This window comes from Heteronotia binoei, chromosome 2 (genome assembly GCF_032191835.1).
Source record: "Heteronotia binoei isolate CCM8104 ecotype False Entrance Well chromosome 2, APGP_CSIRO_Hbin_v1, whole genome shotgun sequence".
Taxonomy (NCBI): Eukaryota; Metazoa; Chordata; class Lepidosauria; order Squamata; family Gekkonidae; genus Heteronotia; species Heteronotia binoei.
In genome coordinates this window covers 129,459,625-129,480,163 of record NC_083224.1, presented here as the reverse complement: position 1 = coordinate 129,480,163, position 20,539 = coordinate 129,459,625, and positions in this window count along the sequence as shown.

The following is a 20,539-nucleotide window of genomic DNA, read 5'->3' as shown; positions in this document are numbered from 1 at the left end:
CCACTCACTGAGGCCCAACTGCAAACCAACAGATGACCTCCGAGCGAAATGGGCCGCCCAGAACACAAAACTGTGCCCGCAGACGAGGATATGCAGCCTTTCCTGACGAGCCACCAAACCTGGAAGGAAAAAACAGTCAACCAAGAACACACAGGTTTATTACGACCAACCTTGTTGACAAGGTTAACCAAACCTACTTTGTAGGAAGCAACGGGTGCACGTGTGAGCGGTAGGCAGTAGAACGCCATCTACCGACCTTCTGAATTTCAGGGCCCGGATACCCTATCGCCGCTGCAGTGGAGGCAGCCCCAATTCTGAAAGAATGGGTTCCAAATTTGGCCCCCTTAAGCCCCAGCCTATTCAAAGCCCGAGCAGTCACTGCCCCAAACTGGAATTTGGTAAGCGGTGACCCATCCTGATGACTAAATAATGGGCCATCAGCTTTGCCCCTTATTGCAACATACTGCCGCAGCGCTTTAACTGGGCATAACTCGGCCTCGCTACATGGTCCGAGAATTACGTCTGCCCCCTTGCCTACTTGATCCGTCTTGAATCGACGAACCCTAATCACGACCTGCTCACCCTTAAAAGTAATATCACTATTCCTCAGAGCGCAATTAGCCTGATCCGTACGGGATCGAGCCACCAACTCGCTAACTCTCAAGGCCCCAAAAAAGGCTGTTAGTGCTGCTGCGTTGAACAAGGTAATTTCTTTTTTTTATAATAAGCAATTTTTATTAGTAACATATGGTAGCAAAACTATATCTACAACTTATAAAAACTTAAAGAAAAAGAAAAAACTTTCTACCCCATATCTTACTTTTCCCAACCCCTCCCCCCATTACTTGACCCCCGCCAGTGTTATTTACTTAAAGGAAACAAATATTAAAGGTACCCTTAACTGTTAAAAAACCCCAAAAGTTATATTCTTATTTTAAAAACCTTAATCATTATCAAAGATCAGCAAATGCTCTGTACTTGTAGGTATATCCTTTTATTTGTAATCCTTCTAGATCTTTTTCTTCTTGAATCTGCATCAATAAAATTTCAAGAGTCATTATGAACAACAATGGTGAAAGCGGGCAGCCTTGTCTAGTACCTTTGCTGATTTTCATTTCGTCTGTAAGATCTGCATTAACACACAACCTTGCCCTTTGTTCAGAATATATTGCTTTTATCATTCTTATAAAGCTTTCTCCAAGCTCCATCTTATCCATTACTGCAAACATAAAGTCCCAGTTTAAATTGTCAAATGCTTTCTCTGCATCCGCAAAGAATAATGCTACTTCTTTTTCTGGATGTCTTTCATAATATTCTACAATATTTACAACAGTTCTAATATTGTCTCTTATTTGTCTTTTGGGAAGAAAACCAGCTTGATCTTCCTTTATAAAATTTATCAGATATTGTTTAAGTCGTGCTGCCAGAATTCTTGTAAATATTTTGTAGTCGTTATTCAAAAGTGAAATTGGTCTGTAGTTTTTCACATTTGTGGCATCTCTATCTTCTTTAGGTATCAAGGAAATAACAGCTTCTTTCCATGTATTTGGTACATTCCCTTTTGTTTTTATTACATTCATCAACTTCTGCAATTTTGGTATTAATTCATCCTTAAAGGTTTTAAAATATTTAGCTGTATATCCATCTGGCCCGGGAGCTTTCTCATTTTTCATCGCATTGATTGCTGCTTCAATTTCTATTTTTTCAATTGGGTCGTTCAGGACTTTTCTCATATTTTCAGTTAGGGGCTCAATTTTTAATTTTTGTAGATATTCATCTACCTTCTGTCTCTTTACTTCAGCACCTTTAAACAGCTTGGCATAGTACTTAAAAAATTCTCTTTTTATTCCCTCTTGAGTAACTATTTCTCTTCCATCTGTCACAATTCTACTAATTATTTTGTTTTCTCTCTTTTTCTTCAATTGCCACGCCAAATACTTTCCCGTCTTATTTGCCCCTTCAAACGATTTCTGCTGAAGTTTTTTCAGATTGCATTCCACTTCTTTGTTTAACAAATGTCTTAATTGAGTTTGTAATATTGAAATTTCCCTTAGAATTTTCTTTTTCCCTGGTCTTTTTCTCAGCTCCCATTCTTTTTTCTTTATTTCATTTTGAATGTCCAATAATTGTTTTTCTTTTTTCCTTTTGTCTTTGTTGTTCAGAGTAATCAACAACCCTCTCATTACTGCTTTATTAGCATCCCAGACCATCTGAAAGTCAATATCTTCTTTATCATTCACTTGGAAAAAGTCCTTAGTTTCTTTTTCTAGAAATGTCACTGTTTCTTTGCTCTGTAGCAAATCTTCATTCAGTCTCCATCTCCTCAATCTTTTAGACAATTTTGTAATCCACATTATTGGGTTATGATCAGCCCCAATTTTAGGTAAAATCTCTATCTTCCTTGTTATGAGACCTAAGTCTCTAGTTCCCCACAGCATGTCAATTCTGGAAAAAGTCTTATGTCTTGCAGAAAAAAAAGTATAATCCTGCACTTCAGGATTAAATTTCCTCCATATATCTTCTAAATTTTCTTGTTTAACTAATTCGAAGAAAGACTTTGGCAGTTTCCCTTCTTTCCTATCATTTTTTTCCCCCTCCAGATCTATCCAATGAGTTCTCGACTGTTCCATTAAGATCTCCCATTAAGAGTATTTGATCATAAGTCAACTCATCCAACTGTTGTGTAAAGTCTTTTTAAAAAGCATCCTTTGCACCGTTAGGCGCATATAGTCCCAATAACAACGTTTTTTCCCACTTAATATTATCTCAACTGCAACAAATCTTCCATCTTTATCTTTAAATACTAACTTTGGCTCCGATTCTTGTTTAATATAGAAAACCACTCCCCTTTTCTTCTGTTGCTAATGAAAAAAATTGTGTTCCCAATTGTTTATTCCATAAAAATTTATAATCCTTTTGTTTAATGTGTACTTCTTGCAAACAAATTATATTACAATTTTGCTTCTTGATCCAATGAAATGTTGCCCTTCTTTTTTGTGGTGAATTTAGTCCATTAACATTCCAAGACAGTAATTTGTAATCCATCATGGTGCAAATTTTTTATTTTCTTCAAAAAATCTACTCAACTCCTGAGCATTTGTAATTGTAACTCTCTTCCCCTGAAGTTCAAAGCTCAAACCTTCGGGTATTATCCATCTGAACCTTGGGCCATTGTCTTTCAGTTTTTCTGTCAACTTTTTGTATGTTCTCCTGTCGTTTATCACTTGTCTTGGCAGCTCCTTCATGATTCTCACTTTACTGCCTCCCACTATCAGTAACTTTTCAAAGTTTTTGTTCATGATCCTTCCCACCATTTCCTTTGTCATATATCTTATAACAACAACTCTTGGTAAATTGTTTTTCTTGGCAAAAAGTGAATTAACTCTGTACATGTGATCATACATGTTTTTGGTCTCATCAGGGTCTTCTTCTAAAAATTCTGCAATTATTTTTATTATATATCCTTTCAAATCACCATTCTCTGCTTCAGGTACTCCTCTCAGACGTATCTGAGTTTCCATTAATTTACAGTCGTGGATTGTCACTTTTTCTTGAATTTTCAACAAGGTGGTGTCATGTACTTTTACTTTCTCTTCCACCCCCTGCACTTTCTTAGCTGTTTCCTCAGTTTTTGTTTTTTTTTTAGATCATCCACTTCTTTTTTAATCTTTGTGATAATTTCTTCCTTTGATTGATCTATCATTCTCCTAACTCCTTTCATTATTCTGGCTTCCATGGCATCCAATTGGTCCTGCATTTTCTCTAATGAAAGAGCCCTTTGTCGGGTCTGTTTGGGTTCAGACATTTAGGCAAAAAAAACAAAGGGATAGAAGAAATAAAAAAAGAATAAAAATACCAAAAAAATTGGTCTCACAAATTACAAGTTTAACTACCAAATTAAAAGATCTGAATTTACTCTTTTAGTTAAACTTTATTCTATCTTCCTCTGAGCTTCCTAGGCCAAGGTATACATTTTTAAAAAGTTTTTACACCTTTAAAAAATGATGAAATTTTTGACGTCACCAATTTGCAATCTGACAGCCAGGTTCAATAGAGTAGGACTTGCCCTTTCCAGCAAGCCCAATTTCACTGGTTTCTGAGCCCCCAAAGTCAAGATATTTATCAAAGAAATCTCTAAAATTTCCAAAATGGCGGCCATGATTTTTTACTCCTTCTTCAAAAAGATTTTTCCTTTTAAAATCACCCTAGGAGCCCACAAATAATGTAGCAAATAGTTCTTGTCTTCTTACCCTTTTTCCAGTTGATTCTGACAATTTTTAATGTCCCAGATTCTTTTAAGAATGATGTTTTGGATTTAGCCTCCCAGCAATGGCTGCCGAATTTTCTCTATGGTATAGAGTAGGCTTTTTTCTTTACTGCTTCCTGCCTCTGTCACCATCAACTCTCATGAAGATCTCACGATACTTGACGTACTTCCTGTCTTGCTCAGAAGTGCTGCAGGTCTGTTCCAATGTGATGCAGTTGCTTTTACCTCCAAACCACAGATAGACTAAACAATGAATTCCTTTTCACTTTTTAGCAGTTTTTAGCACTGTCCTTTATAGTTAAACAATCCAGACTTGACCCCTTCCTTCTTCTTCTTGCAAGCTTTCTGTTTTTCTTTTTCCCACCTTTTAATTTTGTCCCTTTAAGCTATAAATAGCTCCAGAATGAAAAGAAAACTTCTGTACCTTTTCTTCCAATTATCCAAGTTTCCACTGGTCTTTCAAAGCTTTAATTGTTTAGAAATGTCCAAGAAGGTTAGGATCCTGACGAGCTTATGTCAAATCAATGACTCTGAGAACTTTTGCAGACGTTGACTATGCAGACTCCACGAGACCCCTCAAAGCCTCAAAGAAGACCCTCTCCAGGGCTTCCTTTCAGCCAAGGTAAATCTCTTTTCAAAGTTTCCGTGCAAGTCTTCGACCTTTCTCTCACTGAGAAAGGTAGGCAGTAGGCATTAATTTGCCTTCTACTACCCCGAACAAAAGTTCCAGCCTGCTCCCATTATGAGAGGCAGTTCCGCTCGGCATTTTCGTTTCCCCGGAAGTTCTGCGTTGAACAAGGTAATTTCAAAAGGGGACTAATAGATCTTAGGCCAAACCTGGCCTAACCCCCTAAGCGTGGCCAGAGAAATAGGTTGGCGGGGGTTGGCCTGGGACCCTCTGTCCCTGGACCAGCCCTCCAACATCTTCCTAACCCTAAAGTCTCCGGTGTTTTCAACTATTCCACGGGCTTTACTCACAATGGCGATTGCCGCCAACTGCCCCCTAATGGACTTAACTGCCAAACTTCTCTCCTTTTGAAATACCAGAAACTGCATAAGATGGGGCACAGGCACCAGCCAACTGTCATGTAACCCAGCGTCATTCTGAACCCCCGGAATTGCTGCACAGCGCGCTAGTATGCCCTTCGCGTACCTGGCGCCAAGGCTAAACTAATCGCCCTAGCGGCTTCAACCCTCCAAGCTGCCACAGCTCCTGAGGCATCCTGACCGGGAATGGGTCGGCATCTGGCATCAGCTGGCAAAATCACTCCATCTGTTGGCGAGACAGAGCGTCCGCCACCCCATTACTAACACCGGGAACATGACTGGCCAAAAACAACAAGTTCAACTGCAGGCAGCGCAACGTAAAAGCTCTAACCAGGTTCATTACTGGGGCAGATCTGGAGGACGATGAGTTGATCACCTGAACCACTGCCAAATTGTTGCACCAGAAATGCACCACATGGTTGGCCAATTCCTCGCCCCAGAGCCACAACGCCACTACAATAGGAAAAAATTCTGAGAACGTTAAGTCTCTGCGGAGACGACTAGCCAACCATTCCCTGGGCCACCCTTCGGCACACCAATGCCCTCTAAAAAACACACCAAATCCAATGGAACTGGCTGCATCAGAATTTATCTGGAGGTCGGCTTCAATACGCATGTCCTCCCTCCAGAAAGAGACCCCATTAAACAATTCCAAAAATCATTCCCAAACTTCAAGGTCCCTGCGCATCCCCTTGCTTATCCTCATTCTATAATGAGGCAGGCGGAGGTGGCCCATTGCATTGCACAATCGCCTAAAGAATGCCCTCCCTGGGGTGACAACCCTACATGCGAAATTCAAATGCCCAACAAGCTGCTGTAGCTCGAGCAAAGAGACTTCCTCTGCCCCTTCACAGCTGCGATTCGCGCCCTCAAGCCCAGGACCTTGTCCTCTGGAAGCCGGGATGTTTGCCGACAGGTGTGCAACTCGATGCCTAAAAATGTTAGCACCGAGGATGGGCCCTCAGTCTTTTCGTGTGCCAGCGGGACCCCTAGTTTCTCTGTCAGCTGCGCGAAGGCCCCCATTAACCTAGCGCATTGACCAGAGCCCGCTGGGCCCACAAAAAGAAAGTCATCAAGGTAGTGCACCGTCTCCTTAAGCCCCGATTTAACCTGGAGCACCCATTCCAAAAAGGAAATAAAGCACTCAAAGGCAGCGCAAGAAATGGAACAACCCATCGGCAGGGCCCGGTCCATAAAATATTTCCCATCAAACCTAAACCCCAACAACTCAAAATCCATGGGGTGAACAGGCAACAGACAAAATGCAGACTTAATGTCGTACTTCGCCATTTCAGCAGCTTGGTCACACCCGCGCACTACTTTGACCGCGTGGTCAAAGGAGGTGTACCGCACCGAACTGAGTTGCTCAGGGATGGCATCATTCACCGACCCCCCTTTAGGGTATGATAGGTGGTGAATAAGGCGAAACTCCCCTGGTGCCTTTTTCGGCACCACCCAAGGGGGTACACTTTCAAATTAGGGACCGGAGGTGCGTTGAAGGGGCCAATTACGCATCCCTCCCGGCACTCCTTGGCAATTTTGTCCCTGACAACCTGTTCCATTCCTCTTACAGAACTCAAATTGGTGGCACTACTAGGCGCTCTAGTACCTCGAAACGGGATTCAAAACCCATGGGTAAAACAGTCCAATAAATATGTGCCATCCACCGCTGAAGGGTACCCTTTCAATAACTCCCTAAGTACTTTCACCCGAATGGGGCTGGGACCCTTTACCAGGCTGCAAAGGGGTGCCACCACCCCCAGCTCGCTTTGCACCGCTTCTGGTTTTGGCTTTTGTGCAGGATGAGAATGCGTGCGACCCCCCACACAATGGGCACTCATGCTTAAACTTGCACGCTTTCCTGGAACAAACCCCTTGGGAGGTAAACTCCCAACACAGCAGTCGGGATTGAACCAACTGGCCCGCTGTCGAGCAGGCTCTGGGTCCACTCAACGACTTATGCACAATGTGTCCGCTGTTGACCCGGTCCCCTGCATTGGGTTTTGCTGGAGACATCAACTGAAGCCAAAGCTGTTGGTTGATCTGGTTCCATGGAAGAGCCGGGTTAATAGCTGCCCTCATATGAAAGGCTTCATCGTACTGCAGCCACGTGGCACCCACAAAATCAGTGTACTCCCAATAAATAATGTCACAGTACTGGAATAGGGGTGCGGCCTGAAATGGCTGCGCCCTCGCTAGGATGCCCGGGAAAGCCATACAGTCTCCTCCTCCTCCCAGGAGGCAACTGGGGCCTCCCCGCCTATGGCCACTGTCGCGGCGCGGGGGGATGTAGACCGAAATGTTGGAAAATCAGTTAGGTATCCTCTGGGGAAACGCATATTAAAAAGAATGGGAGGGGGAAAACCACAGTTCAGCTGTTTAGTTTAACTGAGTGCTGGTGTATTTTCTTCCTTTAATGAGTGAAGAGCAAAATAACTGAAGAAGGCCTGTATGTGAGTAGGTAAGTATAGGCATGCAAGGAAATGGAGGCTGTAAAAATCCAGTAAGTAAGCAAGCTTTCAAGTAGGGGCAGATTGGCCATTATAGCTGTTAGGAGAAGTGCTTAGGTTTAGGTTTTATTAAATTTATATCCTGCCCTTCCCGCCAAGGCAGGCTGGTGGGACTGAGTAGGACTGAGTGAGGTGAAACACACCTTGCACAGAGTGGCCTGTACAAGGGGAGTAGGACTTGATGCAAGCAAGCAACTCTCACTTTGGACAGGCTTAATCAAGTTGGAGAGGCTTAATCAATAGCCCTTAGATATATATGAAGCTGCCTTATACTGAATCAGACCCTTGGTCCATCAAAGTCAGTATTGTCTACTCAGACTGGCAGCGGCTCTCCAGGCTCTCAAGCTAAGGTTTTTCACGCCTATTTGCCTGGACCCTTTTTTAGTGGAGATGGCGGGGATTGAACCTGGGACCTTCTGCTTACCAAGCAGATGCTCTACCACTGAGCCATGGTCCCTTCCCTATGCCTTGTGTGAGGTGTGCAGGGACAGACATCACAACACAGTGGCCTTCACTTTCAGCCTGTTCTCCCTTCTTCCCTCAATGGTGTAGGGATGGGTCCATTTTTCAGGACCATTTTGACCTCCAATCCACCCCTGCTTTCAAGTGCAGAAAGGACTGGCTGCAAGTTGTAACATATAACCATATCTGCTCTTCAGAATCACTAGCCATTACTTTCTTTTCCTGGTCTTTTTATTGCTAAAGATTTGCCAAGATCCCTACTTTTTCTTAATAATCCTTATTCTGATTTTATCACATTTCTTCATTTGTTTTATTCTTGATTTCTATTTTTATCCTATTTTGTCTCAGCATTCCTTCCAAATTTTCAGTGGCATTTCTCCATTTAATTGCAGCTCCCTTATTACTGATAGGTGGGTTATATGTGAAGAACTGGCTTTAATTCATTTTGTCCACTGTTAAACATAAGTAATATTCTCCCTAATCAAGAAGTGAGGAGTTTGGGGAAGGGAACTGATGTACATTGGGCAACTGGTGAAGATATACACATTATCTATAACTGGATTTTGGACCAGATTCACACAGAAATGTAGCAAGGATAGATACACATTTGATCACATACGATAATTCATTGTCATTCTCAATAAACCAGATAAATTACAGAAGGAAAGGAAAGGTCTGGAGAAACTCATCAACTACAAGTCATTTGTTAGGGTGATATAGCTGCCTTCTCAATCCTCAGTCTAAATAGACTGGGAGGCAATCAGGCTCAGATGCACTGGTGGCAGGTGTTGAAACTCTTGAGGATGCTCTGTGTTTGGGCCAGGATTCTGCAGAGAAGTATTTGTATGGGTCAGAATGGGATTGTGCTCAACTATTCTGACACTTCCCTTCAGTTGGGCCACCTTGGCCTGGGTGTGAGGAAAAATCCCTTACAGAACATCGTAGTCACCAGCCTGGTTGCCAGAGCACCTGGAGAAGTAACTCACACACGTCTGGCCAGAGAGTGTGGGTTTGCCTAACCAGGCATGGAAGGGACTTGTACAGTACTAGCAGCCATGACGCTACTATAGCACTCGAAACTGGTGAAAGAGTGCTAACCAGGAGAACAGATGGTTTCCCGTCGCTCCATGTGATGTCCATCTTGGCCGTGAAGCGGAAGAAGTTGTGCTGCCAGGAGCTATCCAGGTGAGCGGTTTTCAGCACTGATCATGGAATCCACCATGGGAGGCTAACACCACACGCAGCTATCTTCCTATCATGCCAGACTCCATTCCAGCAAAGTGAATGGCTCACGTACTCACCAGATGTCACCTTTACATACAGCAATCAAGCTTATCCCAGGCATGGACAACTGTCCAACCGCCACAGTCTTTGTCCAATGGAACTCTAGACAAAGACTGGTGCCAATGGAAGATTAAGGAAGAGAAAGACCATCTCCACCCTGAGCCAAGTGTCTTTTTGTAGACCGGGTGTTACCTTAGGCAGCAATTTGGCCATTATTGTCACCATTGCATCTAGGTTCAACCACTCCCATGTACCTCTACCCCAGTAGTTTCACCCTTTCTTTCCCTTGACAGCTACCCTGGAGCATCCCACCTTGGACCATTGTTACCTGGAGGTCCAATCAGGTAACTAGTGCCAAGGCCTCGTTGGCCAGGAGCAGGCAGCCAATTAGGTGTCTCCTTCAAACCAGCCATTGGCTACCGCACAAGTCCAGCCCTTATGGTCATTGTGGAGTCTCCCCTTTTTCTGAGGTCATGCACCAGCTGACCACTTTCCTCCTTCCTTGTACCTCCCATCCCCTGAGGGCTCAAGGTAGTCCTTATAAGCTGTGGCCTAGCTACCAACAGGTGTGCTTCTAGCAGTATCCCAATTCCGCTGTCTAGATCCATTCCCGATTCTGAGGCCTAGTTTCAGGTCCCTTCTCCCTCGTCCTCGCTCGTTGCCATTGGAACCTTCCTTGAAGACTACGGTCGGTAATTATCACCCTGTTCGTTTACCCATGTGTTTCTCTCTCTCTCTCTCTGATTTTCTTAGGACTGTATATATGATTTTATGAGTATTTTATCTTGTGTGTGAAATCTATATTTTCTACAATAAATTCAAATTGCTTTCATTTAATTAGTGTCCTTGGCATATTTGAGCAATAGTTTCTGGACGTGAAGCCTGTATACATAGGCTCTGATCCTTTTTAAAGTCTAGTGCCCACCTATCAATTCCCCAACCTCGGTTTGGAGGGCATTTCGGCTTACATGGGTCTTTTGTGTTTGCTGTTCTTTCAGAGTGGGGACATGTCCTGGGGGACTATGGACTCAGATTTGAGACCTGCTCAGTGAAAGGCTGGTGGCTATTTCAGGAGCTTCTGCTGAGGACTCACTTGCATCTGGCACTACTGGCACATCAAGCACCTCTGCCATGTTATGCCTTCCTTGATTCCATTTCTCCTCCTCAGCTGATGACCTTGGCTCCTCGGACCTTTCCTTGGACTCTGAGTCCAAGTCACTGAGCTGGTTGGAAGGAGTCATGACACAGAAAGGATAAAAGGGGAGACATGGACTCCTTAGAAGAAGGGTACTAACAAATCTAATAAATGCATAATATTTGAGCAAAAATATTAAGGGTGAATGGGACATGAAGTAATTAAATTATTTAACCCTAACCTTAAAACCTGTTTAATATATTACTGGATTGCTGTACTTCTGTTTCTCCAGAGCTGATATGGTAATGGGATATGAGATATACCATATCCCATGCTGATATGGTAATGCTTGAAGGACAGATTGGGAGATTGGTAGGATCATAAATCATCATCAGATGCATAGATGGGAAAAAATATCAGCATAGGGAGTACCAATATATATTTCCTGTTTTGTTATTCCAACTTTCAAATATTGCTAGAGCAGTATGGTGTCCTCCTGAGTGGTATGAGATCCAGCTGCAACTATGTATCTTTGGTAGTGAATAAATTGGGGATAACAAACTAGACTCTGTATATTACTTTAATCACTCAAAGTAACTGCTACAAGCAGTATTTTTCTTTAGGTAATGTTACACAGACTGAATGTCTCTGACAGGTGGGTATGACTTAGCTTCATTTATTCAGTGATTGGTCATATATTTTATCTCTGCAATCAGGATGTGTTTATATCATTTAAAATCTCACCTCAGAAGACAGGCTTTTCTCCCTGTGGACCTACATATTGTCAACTCAATCAGATCTAGCTTTTTGGAAAACTGGGATAAGGATTGAGAGATAAAGAACCAGTTAATTAAACATTAAGTGAAACTCTAGAATAGTTTGAGGATGTGACGTTTGTAGGACTTATCTGGATCTGAAGCTGAGATAGATGGATTTGCATTTTCTTCCTGATCCTAGCTTCTCTAATGCAATATTTTCTACTTACTTGCTTCATATCTGCATAGACTAATGTATCTACCTTAGTTACCTCTGCCAAGTTCAAAATGCTTCCATCAGAATGAGTGGAGCTGAGCCAGTGGACTGTATTCTGAAAAGTTGTGCTATGGTGAGGAGTGCTCTGTTTTGCTTACTTCTTTAGAGAACATTTGTGGTATCTGGGAGAACTGTCTCTCTGGATTAGTCAGTCCACTAGGTGCAAGCCCTGTGCTCTAGCTTCAGCTCCAAGTCTCATTATCCAAACCTGAGCATGCTACTCCATTAACTCTCTTATATATACAGTCTGACTTATCAGTCCTCCTTAAATGGTAGAAAGGTAGCATTGGAGGATGAATGAACTCTTGATAGCATGGCTTATGTCAACAGAGCTATTAATAGTTGTCAGAATAGATGAAGAAGCATTGCTGACACTGATTTATCTAATTTAATCCATGTAGTCCCTGTTTTGTTTAAACCACTACCAGTTTCTATTAGTTACATATAAAGTCTGATGAGTCTATTACTTTTGGATGTTTTCATTATGTATTATGAGTTATGTTCAGTATGCTCAACAAGATTTTTTTTTCTGTGACCACTCTTGGTATATAAACACCATCAAATTTGAGTTTTTGAATTCATACATAAGAGAATGAAAACAAATTGTGAATGGAAGTAGAAGCAGTACTGAATCCAAACTAATTTTCAAAGAGTGGATAGTCTCTCCATCAAACTGTCAAATATCTTCTGGATCCAATATGTGATCAAGTCATCTTATATTATAAGGAGCCATTTTCACATATACTTTTAGGCTTATTTCTAGTACATGACTATGTTTTCATTACACTTCTGAATGCAAGTGATAGGTACTTGAGTTGCCTGCCACACAAGTTGACACCCCAAGTTACTGTGCAGAATCCTATTAAGAGCAAAGCTATGCGAAGAGCAAAACCCACGGTTAAACTCTTGATGGACTGCTGGACTGCAATGAGACTGAAGTGTGCCTATCTTTCTCTGGATTGCACCAAAGATATTTTAAGTTTTTCTGCCTCTATGGGACATTGGCCTCTGCAGTCCTCAAATTCTATCACCTCTAACCTTGGAATGCAGTACTTTCAATAGAAGTTTTATTAAATAATCTCCAAAGAAATATCCACAATTTTCAGAAAAAAACCAGACATAATTTCCTCAACAACTTGTTATAATTCTAGCAACTTTTCATTTAATTTGATCTGTTTGCTTAAAGATCTCTCAACAATAATAAGACTTCTACCTGACTGCATTATGATATGAACTAAAGAATCACCTTACTAGTTTAAGAGCCAATTTGCTATGGGGGAACATAAGGTATACCTGTGTGTCACTGATTACAACATTACCCTTGGTGTAGAGTTGTTATTTCAATATACTGTAAGTGAAATGATAAAATGAGCATGTTTCACCTTAGATCTTATCATGGACAAAGTGGCATTTCATACATCTTGCTTTTGTTGAGGTTTGCAATGCAGCTTTCAGTTGTCACTATTTGAATATCCTATCTATCTATCTATCTATCTATCTATCTATCTATCTATCTATCTATCTATCTATCTATCTATCTATCTATCTATCTATCTATCTATCTATCTATCTATCTATCTATCTATCTATCCTCCATTTCATTTTATTTCATCTGTTTCTTTATTAATGGCACTCAAGCTTCTGTTTTGCTGTAATCCAACATTAGATCCTCATGAGTTATTATGGTAAATGGAATAACCTTTTAGCCTGCAGGCTAGTCACTTCATATCACTTTGAATGTTAGTCTTGAACAGTGTTCTTTACTTGATTTGACTTCTAAAAATATGTGAATCTGGACTGTCTTAAATGAATCCAAAATTGTTGCAAATCTAACTTGAACTAGGTTCTGAAGCAAGGCAGTGCTAGTGAAGTTAAGCATGGTCAGAATTTTTTTTCTCTTTCAAGCTTAATGATATCTTACAAAGGATATAGGTGTACTTAGAGAAACTGAAGCACATTGCCAGGACTCAAGATGGGTAGCCATGAGAGCATTCACACTACACTATATAATGTGTTTTACATCTGGATTTTTGCTATTCTTACACAGTAAAATCCGAATGTAAAATGCATTATATAGTGTAGTGTGAGTGCACCCCATGTTAGTCTTCCTGTAGTATAGAAAAGAGCAGGAGTCCAGTAGCACCTTCAAGACTAACCAAATTTTTGACATGGTCTGAGCTTTCATGAGTCACTGCTGAAGAAGTAAGCAGTGACTCACAAAAGCTCATACCCTACCACAAATTTTGTTAGTCTTTAAGGTGGTGCTGAACTTTTGCTCTTTTCTTTAGCCAAGACTGATAGCTTTAGAATGGTGATAGAAGGGAAACATGTGTCTCCAGAACAGATCTCCAAAAACTTCCTAAGAAATAAAATGAATAAAATAGGAACAATGGTTTACTAGGGATACGATACAGTTATGGTCTGTGAAAAATAGGAACTTGTTATCATTGATTTATTTCGAACACTTTAAGACTGCCTCTCCAGGAACCTGCCCCAGGTGACTTACACCTGAAAGTAATTTTTAAAAAAAAAACAAACATTACAAGATATTAATTATAATCCAGCATTAAGCCCCAGACTGGGATAAAAACAAAGATAATTAAAACAGGCAACAAGCAGTTTAAAATTGTTCGAACATATGGGAATCTGTAATAAATTCTGTTGCTTTCTCCAAATCCTAATGCAGTCTGGGTTTCTCTCCAAGCAGGGCAAAGTTCAGTACCTTTTGGACGGGAAGGGGGGGTCTTAATGAAACCCAAAAGTCCACACCTTCTGACTGCATTCAGTTTGAGCCTCCCATACTGTTCTTTTTACCATCTACTAAGTTTCTGCAAGGTGCTATTGTAAATTGTACAAATTCAGTACATTCCATTACATGGGGGAGGGGGGAAGCAAGGAAGAATTTACCCATAGGAATAACCCTCTTCCTTTTTGCTTATCTAACAGAGACTTTCTGAGAAAAGGGGCATCAACAGAGATGTAGAATAGAGGGTACAGAATGCTCATGATGCACAGGGGTTATATAATCCTTTCACTGAAATAAATTTCATGGCCAGTGAAATCTTGGCACCAATATATATCCTCTCCACACTGAAGGAAAAAAATGGTATAAGGACCTCCCCCAATAATTTGAGCACTGGCAATATGCAAAGTCTATGTGTACATACCTTGACCAAAGAGACCAGACCCACTGAGCAACATCACTGAATTTCTGCTGTGACAGAGATCCCTGGCATGTGAACAGAAACTTGAATAATGAACAGAAGCTTAGACAGTGCTGAAACTAGAACAACCCCACTAGAGAGAAAAGTAGAATATTAATGCATATATATCTATATACCTATAGTGCTAGACATTGCTTTGGCAGGCCTGTGGCTCAGTGGAATGGCCTCTGCTTTGCATGCAGAAGGTTTCAGGTTTAATCCCCAGCATCTCCAGTTAAAAGGACGAGGCAGCAGCTGATGTGAAAGACCCCTGTATTTAGGATGTGGTGAGCCGCTGCCAGTCTAAGTAGACAATCCTGAACTCAATGGACCAGTGGTCTCATTCAGTATAAGGCAGTTCATGTGTGTTCATGTTTAGATTGTTCCAAAAAAGCAAATAGGTGGATGACAACTCTGGCACTTCATCAGAAGTGGGATCTCTGTACTTGAGAGCTGAAGTCTTTCCTTTGTACTAAGTGGTACCTTGGACAATGATTGCAATGGACCTGGGATTTTTTTTTTGTCCTGGGACTATTCCATGCCTAATCCCATTATTCAATAATTGGTCTGAAAGGATGGAAACATAGGGACTGCTGATGAAAGACTGGAGTTTATTACTGATAGTGTTACAAGCAAGGAACTTTAAAAATATTAAAGAGCTAAAACAGCAGAAGCAGGTGTCTAGGAGCCCTGCCAACAGACAGTGCCTGTCTTTCCAACCACTTGAACCAGTAGGAACTGGTAAAATATTTCTCATCTGCATATGAGTTTGAAACTTGCTCTTTGCTGCTTGTCAATTATTCAGTTATAAAGAGAGTCTGGGTAACTCGAAGCTCCTATCTTCCAAAAATTGTGGTGAGATAGAAGACACAGTGTGTGTCTTTCATAAAAAATGTTCATCTTGTGTGGGTGAATGAAAACATTTTCTTTACCATATGGTATGCTAAGGGAAATAATTTTCAAATGACAGAAGTGTACTAATATCAATGCCAAATACGTTGATAATACTGTCAACTTGTTAACAGCCTACATCTTCCTATTTTTATGAGACACAAATGAAGAGAGTTGAAAACATCCAGAATGGGTCCAATAATGGAGAATCAAAAGAAAAAATATCCCAAAAATTTAAAAAATGGGCAAGTCACAATCAATGTTCCCTCTAAGCTGCAGAGCCTCGTGAGCAAAAATGCTACTTTGTGAGCTACTGGTATTAAAGTTGTGAGCCACTGGGCTTAAAGCTGTGAGCCGCTGCATAAATTATTGTGCTCTGGGGTAATCCTTCCTGAGCTAAGACAAAAATTTGTGAGCTGGGGGCTAAAAATCTGTGAGCTAGCTCATGCTAACTCAGCTTAGAGGGAACACTGGTCACAATGTATACCTGTAGAGAACATGAATCCATTTGTGAATAAATCCATTTTCTTAAAGCAAGAGAGACATCTAAAGAGGCCTTTTAGTTTCTGATAGCTATTTCCCAGGGAGCTGGCATCAGCAGTTGGTCCCCTACCTTGAGCGCAGCGACTTAGCAATGGTGATCCATGCCTCGGTCACCTCAAGAATCGATTATTATAACGCTCTCTATATGGAACTGCTGGAAGCTGCAGCTGGTGCAGAATGCTGCAGCCAGGCTACTAATGGGGCTTCCTCATCAGGAGCACATTCAGCCTGTGCTGAGAGCGCTGCACTGGCTGCCTGTTACATACCATACCAGACCTTTAATGGCATAATAGATTCAGATAAAAATATACGGAATATAAAAATTTAAACAATGGAGATAAAATCAAAATGAAACCGAGCTTACAGATGCATTCAAACATGGTCAGAATTAAATTTAAGGATGTCAGCCAGAAATTTTGCCACAGCCTCACTAACCACCCCCTCAGTATCACTCAATAAATAATAACAGGGTGGCAGAATAGACAAATCTGGGGGAAAAGAAAGCTTGCCAAATAAATCTTTACAGAGGTTATGGTAAAAAGAACAATCAAGCAATATATGCTGGATTGAGTCAGGAGTATTCGCTCCACAGGAGCAAAGTCTGTTGGCTAAAGGGACTCGCTGATATCTCCCTTGTAAAACTTTGGAGGGAAACGCATTTAGTCTAGCCAACATAAATGCCCTGCAATGACTTGGAATGGTTAAGTCTGATAGATAATGGGGCATTTTGCCACAGAAAGCATAGAGACCTAAGGAAGCTGGAGAGCAAATATAAGGGTCAGATGGCCGTAATTTTGTTTCCTCCGATTCCCACAGTCTCAATTTAATACATCTGAAGATATATGACTCATCAGAGGTAGAAAAATCATCTACCTCTAACCCCAATTGATTGAGTTTGGACAGAAGCACTGCTGTCCAGGATGAAATATATGGGTCTCTTTTCATACAATCAAGAAGGCTGTTAGGATCTGTTCTAAAGTGAATTTTGAGCCAGAATTTAAACACAGCAATCCAGGCTTTTGTCTCCACCAAAGACTGACCCACTTTAGAGCAGAGAGCAAAGTAGGACACACATTTTGGCAAACCAAGAATTTGTCTAAAGAATGAGGCTTGAATGCCCTCCACTTTCCTGGTAAAAGCTGAGATCCATATAGGGATAACATAGAGAATTTGGGCAAGCGTTTTGGCTTTGAACACTTTAATAGCTGCTGGAACTAATTGGTTGCCCCTTGCAAAGAAAAACTGTTTAATTTGAGCAGCTGAACATTTAGCCAAGTTTACGGTGTTGTTACGATGTGAAACCCACCTTAACTTGTGATTAAAAGTGATCCCCAAGTATTTAAAAAATTTTGTTTGCTCGATTGTTGAGTTGCCAATAAACCATCTCTGTGGGCGCCAACAATTTGAAAAGACAACTACTTTAGATTTGGCATAATTGATAGAAAGTGAATTACAATTACAGTAGTCATAAAAGGCATTCAAATACCTTTGCAGGCCCACTCTTGTACAAGAGAGGATGGTAGTGTCATCGGCATAAAGTAATAAGGGGACCACTCAGCCTGCAAGTTTAGGCAGATGACTGTTAATAGGGTTCAAAAATTGTGCCAGGTCAGTTAAAAATAAATTAAAAAGATGTGGGGCCAGCACGCAACCTTGTTTAACCCCCTTTAACACTGGGATTTTACTAGTCAAGTCACTGCTAGAAGAAAATTTCACTTGGCAAAAGGTATTAGAATGACGTTTCCTCAAGAGAAACAGCAGATGAGGGTCCATTCCCAGGAAACCTAGCTTGATCCATAGTTGGGCTCTATCTATTGAATCAAAAGCACCCTTCAAATCGATGAAGGCAGCATATAATTTTTTTGACCCAGTATGCATATATTTTTCAGCAAGGAAGGCCAGAGTGCAGCAGTGATCCATAGCAGATTTGCCTTTGGAGAAGCCAATCTGTTCAGGACCTATGATGTTGCCTAGGCGCATCCAGTCAGTTAATTGGAGTTCTAAATGTTTTGCATACAATTTGACCACTATAGATAATAAACTAATGGGGCGGAAGTTTTCTGGTAACTCCAACCCCCCCCCCCCCTTTTTGTATATTGGGATAATTATAGAATCAAGCCAAGAGTCAGGGATGGAGCCATGCAGATCGATAAAAGAGAACAATTTTGCAAGGGGCAAGAGCCACCAATCAGCAAAATTTGTGAATACTTCAGCGGGAAGGCCATCAGGGCCAGGTGCTTTACCCGCTTTTAAATCCTTCAATAACTCACTGATTTCCTCTAGAGTTACTGGAGGCCAGACCGGCATATCAGTAACTGAGGGGTTTGCTAAGATAGGAGGGGATACACATGGAGCAGCAAAAATGTTAGAGAAGTAATCAACCCATGTTTGCTCAGAAATATTTGGGTCAGTAACAGAATTGTTTTTTAGATTACCTGAAATGATTCTCCAGAAAGCCTTATTATCATTAGATTTTATCGAGTGGTAAAGTTGGTCCCATTTATTCTGAAAGAAAACTTTCAGAATAAAAAGAAAGGATAGAGTTAGGGGCAGATGGTCACTTTCTGTGCACGGATCGATGTAAAAGTTATCAATAGATGACAGAAGGCTGGGTGAACCCAAACAAAAATCTATCACACTGCAACCCCATGTGGAAAAAAAAGTAAAGTCAGTTGCAGCCGGAAATTTGGAGAGACCATTAAATATTATAACATTGTGCGCTATGCAGAATTCAATTAATCTAAGACCCACCTTATTGGTTAAAGTATCTTTAGAACAACGGGGTAAACATAATTGTAGTGGAAGGGATTCAACCGCTTCAAAGCCAAAATGAGAGATCCGTTTCTGATTGTTACTGCCTATCCGAGCATTAAAATCACCAAAAATCATGAGCTGAGCAGTATGGAATTTCGTAGACAAAGACATCACATAATCAGAAAATTTCTCCCAGACAGCATCAAACTCCAGCTCACCATTAGAAGGGGCTAAATAAATATTAATCATTAGGGTCAGTGCTGGGGAGGACAGCAATAAAGCCTGGGCAATTGGCGGGCAAGGATCCAAGAGGATCACCTTAAATGGTAAGTTGGATTTCACCAAAGCAACCAGGCCTCCTTTACTGCAACCTTTAGAATGAGCTCTATAAGCGGGAAGATTAAAAACTTTAAAATCCGTCAGTCTAAAACTGTCTTTTGCCCATGTTTCCTGAAGGAAGACACAATCAAAGGATTTCAAAAAGTCCAAAAAATTTGAGTCATTCACTTTACTCTTCCACCCAGCAATGTTCCAGGAGATGATGTAAATATTCCTTGTGGCTTCCCTAGCTGGTAGTCAATCAATAATGGATATCCTTTCTAGCACCCTGGAGTCATCTGTGAAAATACAACCATTATGTTGGGGTGCCCTTGAGCCAGTTAGAGAGGGATCCATAGACAGATCAATTAAGTCAGCCGCTGGGGGACAAGGGGACAGGGGGTTGCCTGCAGGATCCAGGTTGATTGAAGGAACTGATTTCCCCGGCTCCAAAGACCATTGCAGCTGCAGCTTAGTACCTTCAAGTCTTACGAGTATCGCCTGTTGATCTTTTGCTGGAAGACTCCCAAATGACTGCAAAAGGTCATCTTCTAATGAAACATTAAGGGGACTATGCATCACATCCATAGAGGGCTGCACTGATGACTCATTATGCAACTCGGAGTTTGCTTGGGACTGACCAGATCTGGATACCTTAAAACACATCGCAGCCTTATATTTTGCCGCTGAAGATGATACGTTCTTCAGGAGATGGGGATTACTTTGCATACTGTTCCCTGCTGACAGGTTAGGCATCAGAGCATTAGTTTGAGAGTTAATAAAAGATCGCACAGGGAAAATGTCACGAGCTGGGGCCAGGCCAGGCGAAGTCCAGGGTCAATCCAAGGTCTGTAGCTGGGTAGCAAGGAGGGTCCAAAGCGCCAAAACCGAATCACTGTCCAGGTATCGCAGGTCAGAGGTTCAGAAGCCAAAGTCAGGGGGTCCAGAAGTCAATGCCAGAGTCAGGGGGTCCAGAAGCTGAAGTCAGAAGCCGGAGTGGATGCTAGAACGTCAGGTAAGTGACTAGTTGCTTCCACAAAGCCTCCTCCCAAAGACCACAGCTATATAGCCCTCTGCTGTCTGTTGCCCATTT